This window comes from Acinonyx jubatus, chromosome B3, assembly GCF_027475565.1.
Source record: "Acinonyx jubatus isolate Ajub_Pintada_27869175 chromosome B3, VMU_Ajub_asm_v1.0, whole genome shotgun sequence".
Classification (NCBI taxonomy): Eukaryota; Metazoa; Chordata; class Mammalia; order Carnivora; family Felidae; genus Acinonyx; species Acinonyx jubatus.
The window spans coordinates 116359101-116372905 of record NC_069386.1 but is presented as its reverse complement, the minus strand read 5'-3'; the positions used below and the strand labels follow the sequence as shown (position 1 = coordinate 116372905).

The window sequence follows — 13805 nt, the reverse complement described above, 5'->3', positions numbered from 1 at the left end:
CAGTTAGTTTAAAACCACCTTAAAAGTCATGTTAAATTCCATGTGAAATTGATGAAACATTCTTTCAATGAGCATGATCACTTTTTAAAAAAATTTTTTTTATTGTTTATTTTTATTTTTGAGACAGAGAGAGACAGAACATGGATGGGGGGAGGGTCAGAGAGAGAGGGAGACACAGAATCAGAAGCAGGCTCCAGGCTCTGAGCTGTCAGCACAGAGCCCGACGCGGGGCTCGAACTCACAGACCGCGAGATCACGACCTGAGCCGAAGTCGGACGCTTAACCGACTGAGCCACCCAGGCACCCCGAGCATGATCACTTTTTACTTTAAAACTAGTTGTGTATATGAGCTCCATCATTTGAAATTTAGATCTGGAAAGGACCTTAGTTTTCATTTACTTGAAAATACTTTATATTGGGGCACCTGGGTGGCTCGGTAGGTTGAGTGTAGGACTTTGGCTCAGATCACCATCTCATGATTCCTGAGTTCGAGCCTTGCATCCAGCTTACTGCTGTCAGCATGGAGCCCACTTAGGATCCTCTGTCCCCCCTCTTGTGGCACTCCCCCCACTTGTGCTCTGTCCCTCAAAAATAAATAAACCTTGGGGCATCTGGGTGGCTCATTCGGTTAAGTATCCAATTCTTAGTTTTGGCTCAGGTGATGATCTCATGGTTTATGAGTTTGAGCCCTGCATCAGGCTCTCTGCTGTCAGCGTGGAGCCTGCTTTGGATCCTGTCTCCCTCTCACTCTGCCCTCCCCTGCGCACTCTCTCTCGAAAATAAATAAGCATTAAAAAAAAAATAAACCTTTAAAAAGAAAAGAAAATACCTTATATTTTCATTTTATAGTGGGTGAGGTTGAATTCTGTAGCACACTCACTGAAAATTTTCTGTTCCCTAACTAACATCATTGAATATTTCTTTTTTTTATTTTTTATTTATTTAAAAAAAAATTTTTTTTTTTCAACGTTTATTTTCTTTGGGACAGAGAGAGAGCATGAACGGGGGAGGGGCAGAGAGAGAGGGAGATACAGAATTGGAAACAGGCTCCAGGCTCTGAGCCATCAGCCCAGAGCCCGACGCGGGGCTCGAACTCACGGACCGCGAGATCGTGACCTGGCTGAAGTCGGACGCTTAACCGACTGTGCCACCCAGGCGCCCCCATCATTGAATATTCCATTGGGATTCTACAGTTTCTCTATGCTGTAGCTGTTTTGATCTTTTTAGCCTCCTCTTCCTGTGTGTCCTTCACTTTTTGCCCTTTTTGTCTTTTTATCAAGGCTGTTTGCTCTGCTTCGAATGAATGTTTTTTTTCCTGTTATCCTTCTAAGCCATAATAGAACCATCTTCTTATATGAGGGCTTTCTTATTCATCACTTTTTCTACATTTTATCTCTTTCTCTTTTGATCCCATACCACTTTGTAGCAAAATTATATGGCATAGTATCTGCTTTGCATTTATTTATTTATTTATTTATTTTTTCTGCTTTGCATTTATAGTTAAATATACATTTTTCTCCTTAAGTAGATAATGTACATACTGGGAACAGGATCTTTGTCACTTTGACTTATTCTTTGTCACTCCCACAGTTGCCTATCATAGTTCTTTGCATGTAGTGGATCCTCAGTGGTGTTGGACTTGAGTTAACTTAATCATCTCTGCCCCCATGAAACGTATAATGTAGTGGAAGGGGATACACAATAAGAAGATAAATAAGTACACAGGAAAATTGCCATTTTAGAATATGCAATGAAAATAATAGTATGCTGTGATGGGAGAATAAAGGGGGAACTAGTTTTGATCTTGTTGGAGAAGGCCACACTTAGGGTTGACATTTGAATTGCTATGAAGAATTAAAAGGAGCCATCATGCACAGAGCTAGAGGTATTCTGTGCATGTGAGAAGACTAAAGTGGGAAAGAGCTTGAATTTTTGAGGAGCTGAAGTAAGGCTGGAACCTCCTAGGTGTGAGGAAAAGTAGCTTTTAAGATGCTACTTTAGATAGGTATAAAGAGGTCAGATCATGAAGTGCCTTGTAGGTTGCTGTAGGGAATTTGGATTTTGTTCTAAAGGTAATGGGATACTATTGAAGGATGGTAAGCAGAGGATAAGATAAATATGATCTACATTTTGAAAACATAAATGGCTGTTATCTGGTAATTGGATTGTAGGGAAGCAAGAAAGAAAGCAGGAAGAGCAATTTAGGAGGGTGTTGGAAGTAGAGACAGAAGTGGATGGATTCAAGATACATTTTAGCTGTAGAGTTTTCAAGATTTACTGATGGATTAGATGTGAAGGAGAAAAAGAAATCAAAGGAATAAAAGCTTATTCCCAAATTTCTGGCTTGGCGTTTATTGAGATATAGGTGGAGTGGGAAAAGAACATTTAAAAAAATCTTTTTTAATATTTATTTTTTATTTATATTAGAGAGACAGAGTGCAAGCAGGGGAGGGGCAGAGAGATGGAGACAGAATCTGAAGCAGGCTCCAGGCTCCAAGCTGCGAGCTGTCAGTACAGAGCCTGATGCGGGGCTTGAACCCACGAGCAGTGAGATCATGACCTGAGCCGGAGTTGGATGCTTAACTGACTGAGCCACCCAGGTACCCCGAACATTTTTTTTTTTTTAATTTTTTTTAATGTTTACCCATCCCTGACAGAGAGAGCATGAGCAGGGGAGGGGCAGAGAGAGAGGGAGACACAGAATCTGAAACAGGCTGCAGGCTCTGAGCTGTCAGCACAGAGCCCGACGCGGGGCTCGAACTCACACTCACAGACTGCGAGATCATGACCTGAGCTGAAGTCGGACGCTCAACCGACTGAGCCACCCAGGCGCCCCCCGAACATTTTTTTAAGAGGATGAGAATGATTGTTTTGGATCTGTGAATTTCCAAGTGACATCTGAAATGATAATGTTGGGATATGGGCGGCTGGAGCTTAAGGAAAGGTGCTGTTGGGAATTGTCATTATATAGATGGGATTGAGAGGCATGAGGAAAAGGTAAGATCAGCTGTCTGGTACTGAGCTCAGAGCAACCCCAAATATGCTATCTGATGAAGGGCGAGGAGGGAGTTTATATCGGGAAAAACTAGGATTTGTCATGTCATGGAAGCCAAGAGAGGAGAGAGGAACCGTGCCAATTTGATATATCAAAATGGAAATTATTGACAATCTTGTGTTGGCCATCTCTGTATGTCTCTCCAGATCTGTTTTTGCCCTTTTCTTCTCTGCTTTGTGCTTCAGAAGGCTGACCTCCATGGTTTATATCACCCAGGCTTCTTTGCCTTCTAGCTTCATGTTGTGTTCCGCCAGTGGAGGTACAATTGACAGGAGATTGGACAGTGGAAGGAAAAAGAGATTAGGGTTTTTATTCCTTTTCCTCTTCCCTATGTGGCTGCAGTTTAGGCAAAAACTGCATACCTCCACCTGTGGCTGCTTAGCTGCAAAGTACCTTTTCCACTGCCATAGCCTTTTCTGGTTCCAGTAACTTAAGGTTACAGAGAGGTGAGAACTTGTACCCCTGTACTTTCTAGGTGTTTAGAGAAGGTAATAGCTTCTTAATAGCTCTCTAAATAGTCTGTCCATTAAGCTCTCTTCATTTATTCCTTTAAGTGTGCTGTTTAAGAGGCAGTTTCAATGAACTTGTGAAGGTAGATCAGTTTGGAGCAGGTTGAATAGTGAATGAAAGGTTGGGAATTAGAGACTGTGAGAGCTGATACTTTTCTGAGAAATGTGACTATAAATGTCAACTGAGGAATGGGGGAGGAGGTGGGGCATAGCTGTGTAGGGAATGATGGGGTACTCGTAAAAAAACCCTGTAACTATGGGAGGTAATGGTACATGTTTACATGAAAATGAGAATGATCTTGTAGAGGAGGAACAATTGATGATACCAGAGTGAATTATGAAAGGAAGGAAATCTTTAAGTGAAAGATACTACAAAGAGCAAACTTCAGTGGCCATATAATAGTAATCAGAGATACTCATTTTAAAGTAGGGGAAAAGAAGATGACTGGTTCAGTTTGGGGGGGGTATGTTATAGATTTGGTTGTGGAAAAATAGGGAGCTTTCATCTGATGGCTTCTATTTTCTTAATAAAAGTATTGTAAACTAAGGAGCAGGAGAAATGGAGAGGAGGGGTGAAATGTTTAAGGATTGAGGACAAGTTATACAACAGCCACTACAGAGAGCTTTTAGAGTAATATTGCTGTGGTTGAAGTTGTTAATTGTGAATTTAGGACCGTAATCAGTCTGAGTGGATATGTGACTTTTGTCACTGTTTGGCTGCTCTGTTTTGGTCATAGAGAAGGTTAACAGGAGTTTTGGTAGGAGAGTGTGAAGGAGACGTGGGAAACATTAAATTGGGTGCAAGCAGTAATTGAACTGTGAAATCTGTATTGGATAAAAAAGACAAGTGAAACCAGGAGAATGATAGGGAGAAAGTGGAAGTGGAGGGTTTCATAAGTAGGTGGTCTCATTAAAACCAACGTTTATTTGGGGGCACCTGGGTGGCTCAGTTGGTTGAGCATCTTTTTTTTTTTTTTTTTTAAGTTTATTTATTCATCTAGAGAGAGAGCACAAATGGGGGAGGAGCAGAGAGAGAGGAAGAGAAAGAAAGAAAGAACGAATTGCAAGGAGGCCCCGAGCTCGTGCTGCAGAGCCCGATGTGGGGCTTGAACTCACAAACGGTGAGATCACGACCTGAGTATGATTTCAAACATGACATTTTAAAGCCTATTAAAAAACATCTATTTGATAAATATGAATATTTATCAAATCAACATCCTTTGTTAACGTGCTTTCTACATATATATAGCACACAGGAAAATTTCCTCTGATAAATATCTGGATCTATGTGGGATCTTTCTTTTTTTTTTTTTTTTTTTTACATTTATTTATTTTTGAGACAGAGAGAGACAGAGCATGAACGGGGGAGGGTCAGAGAGAGGGAGACACAGAATCTGAAACAGGCTCCAGGGCCTGACGCGGGGCTCGAACTCACGGACCGTGAGATCATGACCTGAGCCGAAGTCGGCCGTTTAACCGACTGAGCCACCCAGGCACCCTATGTGGGATCTTTCTATGAAATTTGTAACATAAGATATAAATTTATTTTTCCTCGGGGCGCCTGGGTGGCGCAGTCGGTTAAGCGTCCGACTTCAGCCAGGTCACGATCTCGCGGTCCGTGAGTTCGAGCCCCGCGTCGGGCTCTGGGCTGATGGCTCGGAGCCTGGAGCCTGTTTCCGATTCTGTGTCTCCCTCTCTCTCTGCCCGTCCCCCGTTCATGCTCTGTCTCTCTCTGTCCCAAAATAAATAAAAAATGTTGAAAAAAAAATTTAAAAAAAAATAAATTTATTTTTCCTTAAAACCATTAAAAAGCTCTTATTCAGGGGTACCTGGGTGGTTCAGTTGGTTAGGTGTCTGACTCTTGATTTTGGCTCAGGTCACAACCTCAATAGTTTGTGAGTTCAAGCCCCATGTCGGGCTCTGTGCTGGTCTCGTGGATCCTACCTGGAATTCTCTCTCTCCTCTCTGACCTTCCCCAACTTGTGCTCCCTTGTGTGTTCTCTCTCTCTCTCTCTTTTTCTCTCTCTCTCTCTCAAAATAAAAACTTAAAAAAAAAAAACCAAAAACCCAGAAACCTCTTATTCATTGCTGGTACAGTCTTTTTAGAAAACAGTTTGGCAGGTACTCATATACAGTTAAACACACACGTAGTGTAGTGATCTAGTAGTTCCACTCCTAGGACTCAAGTGAAAGGAAAACTTACAGTCAAGCAGAAACCTCTGTGCTAATGCCCCAAACTGGAAACAAATTCAAATGTACTTCAACTGTGAATTGATCAACTCTGGTACCTCTGTACAGTGGAATACTATTTGGTAGTGCATACAGCAGCATAGGTGGATATTGAATGCATTATGCTGAGTGAAAGAAGCCAGACGTAAAAGGCCACATACTGTATGATTCTATTTTAAGATATTTTGGAATTAGTGAAGCTAAAGGGACAGAAAACTGTGGTTGCCAGGGAGTGGGGGGCATTCGGGAATTTTTTTGGGAAGTATTCTACATTGCCTGTATCTGTTCTGTATCTTGATTGTAGTGATGGTTATATGACTGTATGTATTTTTCAAACTCAGAAGTATACACTTGAAAGTGAATTTCGGGGGGTGCCTGGGTGGCTCAGTCGGTTAAGTCTCCGACTTCGGCTAAGGTCATGATCTCACATTTGGTGAGTTTGAGTCCCATGTCTGGCTCTGTGCTGACAGCCTGCAGCCTGTTTCAGATTCTCTGTCTCCCTCTCCCTCTTCCCCTCCCCAACTTGCGTGCTGTCTCTCTCTCTCGTTTACTCAAAAATAAACATCAAAAAAAACCCAACTGAATTTCAGGGTGCCTGGGTAACTCCAGTTGGTTGCATTCAACTCTTGATTTTGGTTCAGGTCATGATCTCATGGTTTGTGAGATCAAGCCCCACGTTGGACTCCTTGTGACAGTGTGGAGCCTGCTTGGGATTCTCTCTCCCCCTCTTTCTCTGACCCTATGTGCATGCATGTGCTCTCTCTCTCTCCCTCAAAATAAATAAATAAACATTAAAAAATATTAAAGTACTTTGGAAAACTCTCAAGGAAATGTTTAAAAAATGTTTTTTAATGTTTTATTTATTTTTAAGACAGAGAGAGACAGAGCATGAGTGGGGATGGGGCAAAGAGAGGGAGACACAGAATCCGAAGCAGCTTCCAGGCTCTGAGTTGTCAGCATAGAGCCGACGCAGGGCTCGAACTCACAAACTGTGAGATCATGACCTGAGTCGAAGTCGGACACTTAACTGACTGAGCCACCCAGGCGCCCCTCAAGGAAATGTTTTAGATTCTGCTTATGTGACTTTTTTGGGAGGAGAGAGTGATAGGCATCATTAGCATTTGTAAAGTTCTTTGAAACTTTAGAAAACATGAAAATTTGGAATTTGTTTATGTGGAGCAAACATTCCTGTCAGGTGTTTTAAAGAATGTTATAATGTTAGAATTAGTAGGGAAAAAGAACCTGAAGCCTAAGTTAGGTTAGCCAAAGTCACACAACTAGTTAGTGACAGAGGTAGGTCTAGAATTTAAGTAACGGATTACTAATTTGATGTTTGTTTTACTAAAACACACTTTTTATTCTGAGTTATTCCTTCTAGAGACTATTTTTAATTCCTTTTCGGAACCTTTCAATTGTGTCATCCTAAAGCTGGAAACCACTCCCTTCCTAGTGGTAGGAAAGTCCTGTGTCTGGTTGATAATAGGACTGTGTCTGGTTGATAATAGGAAGGCTAAATTTGAGAGATCCTGCATCACTTAAAGTTTGCTTAGACATAATCAACAAGTTTAGTTATAAAGACACTTTTCTTTAGTTGTGGCAACCTGTATGCTTTAGTTTTGGAGTTGTCAAAGGCTACCAGTTAGAAATAGGTTTTTGTAACTTTATTGCATTAAAAAAAAAAAAAACCCTTTTCAGATTATCATGATTATTAAGTGGTAGGTTTTTTCTGGTTATTTTAAGTAATGAGGATTTATCTTACAAATACCCATGGGTATGAGGAAGCACCAGAAAGTCTTAATTAGTTACACATTCAGGAAATGGAGAATGGAATGTCCAGAATATAACAGATTTGTCTTCTTTTTTTAAAGGAAAGTATAATTTAATTATTTTCTATTATTTTCTTTAAGTTTTTATTATTGAAGTATGGTTGACATACAATGTTTATATTAATTTCAGGTGCACAATATAGTTATTAGACAATCCTATACATTATACAATGCTCATCTCAGTAAATATAGTGACCATCTGTCACCATACAGTGTTATTATTAACTATATTCCCAATGCTGTACTTTTCATCTCTATGACTTATTTATTTTATAACTGGAAGTTTGTACCTCTTAATCCCCTTTACCTATTCTGCCTATCTCCTGTTCTCTCCCCTCTGGCAACCACTAATTTATTTTCTGTGTTTATAAGTCCGTTTCTATTTTGTTTTGCTTTTTAGATTCCACATATAAGTGAAATCATGTGGTATTTGTCTTTTGATGTCTTACTTATTTCACTTAGCATAATGCCCTTCAGGTCTGTCCATATTGTTGCAAGTGGCAAGACCTCATTCTTTTTTATGGCTGGGTAATATTCCTCTTGTATGTCTGTGTGTGTGTAACACATCTGCTTTATCCATTCATCTGTCGATGGACACTGAGGTTGCTTCCATGTCTTGGCTATTGTAAATAATGCTGTAGTGAACAAAGATGCATATATCTTTTTGAATAGTGTTGCTTTCTTTTGGTAAATACCCAGTAGTGAAATTATTGGATCATATAGTATTTCTATTTTTAATTTTTTGAGGAACCTTCCTACTGTTTTCCATAGTGGTTGCACCAATTTACATTCCTACCAACAGTGCATGCAGGTTCTTTTTTCTCCACATCCTCGCCAACACTTGTTATTTCTTTTCTTTTGGATAGTAGCTATTCTGACTGGTGTAGGTAATAGCTCATTGTGGTTTTGATTTGCATTTCTCTGATGATTAGTAATGTTGAGCATCTTTTCATGTGTCTCTTGGCCATCTGTATGTCTTCTTTGGAAAAATACCTATTTAGGCCCTCTGCCCATTAAAAGATTTTTTTAAATGTTTGTTTATTTTTGAGAGCTAGAGAGTGCGAGTGCGAGCACACGCACATGAGTGGGGGAGGGGTAGAGAGAGACAGAGACACAGAATCCAAAGCAGACTCCAGGCTCTAAGCTGTCAGCACAGAGCCCAACGGGGGGTTTGAACCCACCAGCTGTGAGATCATGACCTGAGCTTAAGTTGGACACTTAACCGACTGAGCCACCCAGGCGCCCCAGGCCCTCTGCCCATTTTATTATTTATTTATTTGTTTGTTTTTTGTTTAACTTTTTTATTTTTTAAAATTTACATCCAAATTAGCATATCATGAAGCAATGATTTCGAGAATAGATTCCTTAATGCCCCTTACCTATTTAGTCCATCCCCCCTCCCACAACCCCTCCAGCGACCCTCATTTTGTTCTCCATATTTATGAGTTTCTTTTGTTTTGTCCCCCTCCCTGTTTTTATATTATTTTTGTTTCTCTTCCCTTATGTTCATCTGTTTTGTCTCTTAAAGTCCTCATATGAGTGAAATCATATGATTTTTGTCTTTCTCTAATTTCACTTAGCATAACACCCTCCAGTTCCATCCACATAGTTGCAAGTGGCGAGATTTCATTCTTTTTGATTACCGAGTAATACTCCATTGTATATGTATATATACCACATTTTCTTTATCCATTCATCCATCGATGGACATTTGGGCTCTTTCCATACTTTGGCCATTGTTGATAGTGCTGCTATAAATACGGGGGTGCATGTGTCCCTTCGAAACAGCACACCTGTATCCCCTGGATAAATGGCTAGTAGTGCGATGGCTGGGTTGTAGGGTAGTTCTATTTTTAGTTTTTTGAGGAACCTCCATACTGTTTTCTAGAGTGGCTGCACCAGCTTGCATTCCCACCAACAATGCAAAAGAGATCCTCTTTCTCTGCATCCTTGCCAACATCTGTTGTTGCCTGAGTTGTTAATGTTAGTTATTCTGACAGGTGTGAGGTGGTATCTCATTGTGGTTTTGATTCGTATTTCCCTGATGATGAGTGATGTTAAGCATTTTTTCATGTGTCGGTTGGCCATCTGGATGTCTTCTTTGGAGAAGTATCTATTCATGTCTTTTGCCCATTCTTCACTGGATTATTTTTTGGGTGTGGCCCTCTGCCCATTTTAATCAGATTATTATTATTATTATGTTTATTTTTAGCGTTGAGTTATATACACTCTTTATATATTTTGAATATTAACCCCTTTTCAGATATACCATTTGCAAATATTATTGAGACGTAGTGAGCTTTTACTGTCCCTCTGTGTTCACTTCCCTCCTTGTATAGAAATTTTATGCTTGCCTGTGGACCCCAATTCTAGAACCGGGTTTAGAGTTCTTGCCCTTCAGAGATATTGGTGATAGTGTGGATATTGCAGATCTAGTCACAGAGCTAGCAGGTGGCCTGGTTACTTTTTTGGTTTTGAAGCTGGGTCTGTGTCCTGCAACCTTCATTGGAGTGATTTAGTATAAACCATACCTCCAGGCAGAGTTGGCAGTTGTGTTCTTTTTTTTTTTTTTTTTTAAAGATTTTATTTTTAAGTAATCTCTGTATCCATTGTGGGGCTTGAACTCACATCCCTGAGCTCAAGAGTCGCATGCTCCACTGACTGAGCCAGCCAGGCACCCCAAGTTTTCTTTATGAGGGAGCCCTACCCCAGCCCTTCCTCTGGCTTAGCTCTGATAAACCCTCTGTCTTACATGGAGCACTTTTAGTCCCTGTTCCCCAGGGAAGCCAAACTTCCAGCTGCCACTGTTTCTGGACTAGGACCCTAGTGGGTTCGTGGCTTTAGCACTGCGTGCCAATTTGCATTTATGTTTCTTAGTGCTGCTTGAGAGAGATTTATGTTATTTTTTGAGCTAGTTATGCATTGTTTATTTATGTATTTGACATATTTCGTATATTGTTATTTGGGTGAATTTACTGCACCACGTAGAAATCTTTTTAATCTTTCAAAGTCACAGTTTTTCATCTTTAAAATTGGAATTATAGGGGCTCCTGGGTGGCTCAGTCAGTTGAGCGTCCAAGTTCAGCTCAGGTCATGATCTCACCACTCGTGGGTTTGAGCCCTGTGTCCTGCTTTGTGCTGACAGCTGGGAGCCTGGAGCCTGCTTTGGATTCTATGCACCCCCCCACCTTTTCTGGCCCTCCCCTGCTCGCACTCTGTTGCTCTCTCAAAAATAAATATTAAAAAAAAAAAAACGAAATTTGAATTATAGCCATTACCTCTTGTTTTTTATGCTGATGAAATGAGATTATATACATACTGTATCTGAATTCTATGAACAATGCCTAGCCTACATAAGTGCTTTATATATGGTAGCTCTTAAATTTTCAAGTAAGTCCTGTAATTCCTTTTTGGTTTCTGTGTTTAGACAGATATCTATATCTATATCCATTTCCATATCCATATCTATATGTATAATGACCCCAAAACACTGGTCAATCAGTATTTGAAATTTCTGCAAATATGTCTGGGGATTATGGCATGTTTTGAGGCTTTTGGGTAAGACATTTAAATCTAATTTTAATGTGTGTCTTAGCAACTTTGAATTTGAGGTTTTTCAAGATGAATTGCAATTTTTTTCAATATAATAAAGTGCTTAAGTGCTTAATTCTTTGTATTTGTGCTGGCATTTAAAAATATTCAAACAATTGATATTAAGTTCTATTGCATATATTTTCCATTAGCTACTAATAAAAAAAGTAGGTGCAGTATGTATAGATATCACAGAGATTATGGAAGTTGTAATGGAGTGAATTTCAAGTCAGGAAAAGGGAAGTGACAGTGTGTATGAGGGAGAAAATTAGGGTTTTGTTTGAGGTAGAGTTTTTGGCTTAAACAATCATAGTTATGACTGAGTATAACTCTTCTTTGGGAAAGAGGAACAAAATGGTGAGATAAAATATAAGGCAGGTGCTCCTGGCTGGCTCAGTCTGTAGAGTATGTGACTCTTGATCTTGGGGTTGTAAGTTCAAGCTCCATGTTTGGGTCTAGAAATTACTTAAAAATAAAATCTTAAAAAGTATGTTATAAGACAGCATGTGTGTAGTTTATAACTAATATGCTTGCATATTTTCACTACCTAAAGTCTTCACCCTACTCAAACTTTACCTGTGAATTTAGAAGTATAGATGAAAAGAAATTGTTTCTTTTAAAATAGAAATTTGGGGCGCCTGGGTGGCTCACCAGGTTAAGCTTCTGACTTTGGCTCAGGTCATGATCTGTCTGCTCATGAGTTCAAGCCCCACGTTGGGCTCTGTGCTGACAGCTTAGAGCCTGGAGCCTGCTTCGGATTCTGTGTCTCCCTCTCTGTCTCTCTCTGTTCCTCCCCTGCTCACACTCTGTGTCTCAAAAATAAATAAAAACATTAAAAAAAAAAAAAAAGAAATGTCAAGGGGTTCCTGGGTGGCTCAGTTGGTTAAGCCTTCAACTCTTGATATTGGTTCAGGTTGTGATCTCACAGTTGTGGGATCAAGCCCTGCATCAAGCTCCATGCTGAGTATGGGGCCTGCTTGGGATTCTCTCTCTCCCTCTCTCTCTGCACCCCCCTCTCCACACATGCACTCTCTCTTTCTCTCTCTCTCAAAATAAATAAACATTAAAATACATAAAATAGAAATGCCAAATTATTATTCTTGGGTTTTGGATTCAATTTAGTGGAGAGTTGAGTCTTGTAGATTATTGTCTATTACTTTTTAGGAAGACTCTATTATTCTGCCCTTTAGAGATGAGTCTAAGAAGATTGTGCTTGCTGATAAATGATCTTCCTTATTACTTCAGTTGAAATAATAAGATATACTACTTTCTTTTTCCTTTTACATCAAACTCTGAGTATGCCTTTGCTTTTTGTCTTATATTGTAAACTATTGTGTGCACATGAGTGTTTGGATCTATGAAAGTGTATTATCAATTAAGAAGGATAGCACAATACTATTTAGAGTTTTAAAGTAATCTACCAGTCATGAATGAGAACTAATTCAATATGCCATCTCCTCATTTTGTTATCCTCAAATGAACTTCAGAGAATTTATTCTGAAAGGACTGATCTAGTAACTACGTTAGAGGTGCTGTGGTTAAGCCGAGATTTTATAAAGTTTTTAATGGTTATGCATGTCTCCCCAAATGGAAAGGTTTTAAAAAACATTGTTAACCCTTTAACTCTCAGAATCAATGGTGTGGTTCTGGAATGTTGGATTAAGTAGAAGATTGATTAAAATTGCGATCCAGAAACTTTTCGATGTTAGGAAGTAATTACATACTATATATCATGGTAATTGCTAAAATTTTACTTTTTTCTGGGGTGTCTGGCTGGCTTAGTCAGTGGAGCATGCAACTCTCTCTCTTTTTTTTTAAATTTTTTATTCATTATTTTTGAGAGAGAGAGAGAGAGAGAGAGACTGAGAGCAATCAGAGAAGGGGCAGAGAGAAAGGGAGACATAGAATTGGAAGCAGGCTCCAGGCTCTGAGCTCTCAGGACAGAGCCCAACGCGGGGCTCGAACTCACAGACCACAAGATCATGACCTGAGCTGTAGTTGGCTGCTCAGCCGACTCAGCCACCCAGGCACCCCAACTCTTTTAAAAAAAAGTATATTTATTTATTAGAGGGTGCGGGTGCATATGAGTGGGGGAGGGGCAGAGAGAGAGGGAGAGAGAGAATCTGACAGCACAGAGCCTGATGCAGGGCTTGATCCCATGAACTGTGAAATTATGATCTGAGCTGAAATCAAGAGTTGGATGCTTAATTGACTGAGCCACGCAGGCACCCCTGTGACTCTTGATCTTGGGATTATAAATTTGAACTCCATGTTGGGTGTAGAGATTACTTAAAAATCTTTAAAAATTTCTCATATTCAGAAATAACTACTATGGGTAGTACAACTGTCTGTGATATATCAAAATACATCGAGATTTTATATTGATCTTTTGCTGTTAACATTTCTGTTGTATTGACTGATGAGTTGTTTTTTTTTTTTTAATTTATTTATTTTGAGAGAGAGAGAGAGAGAGAGAGAGACAGCACAAGGTGAGGAGGGGCAGAGAGAAGGAGAGAGAGAATCCCAAGCATGCTCCATGCTGTCAGTACAGAGTCCAATGTGGGGCTCCAGCTCATGAATCGTGAGGTCATGACC

General features: G+C 39.8%; 1 protein-coding gene across 15 annotated transcripts in view; it reads left to right on the top strand.

The window, feature by feature from the left end:
• The window catches only part of NUMB (NUMB endocytic adaptor protein), a 195738-nt gene that overhangs the window by 17418 nt on the left and 164515 nt on the right, over positions 1-13805 (top strand). Inside the window, exon 1 of one of the 15 annotated variants that reach the window (XM_053224676.1) lies at positions 1505-2600. The exons of the other annotated variants lie outside the window; for them this stretch is intronic. The gene's annotated coding sequence lies outside the window, so the exon portion shown is untranslated. Of the gene's footprint in view, positions 1-1504; positions 2601-13805 lie in introns of those variants that run through there. 15 annotated transcript variants of the gene reach the window in all.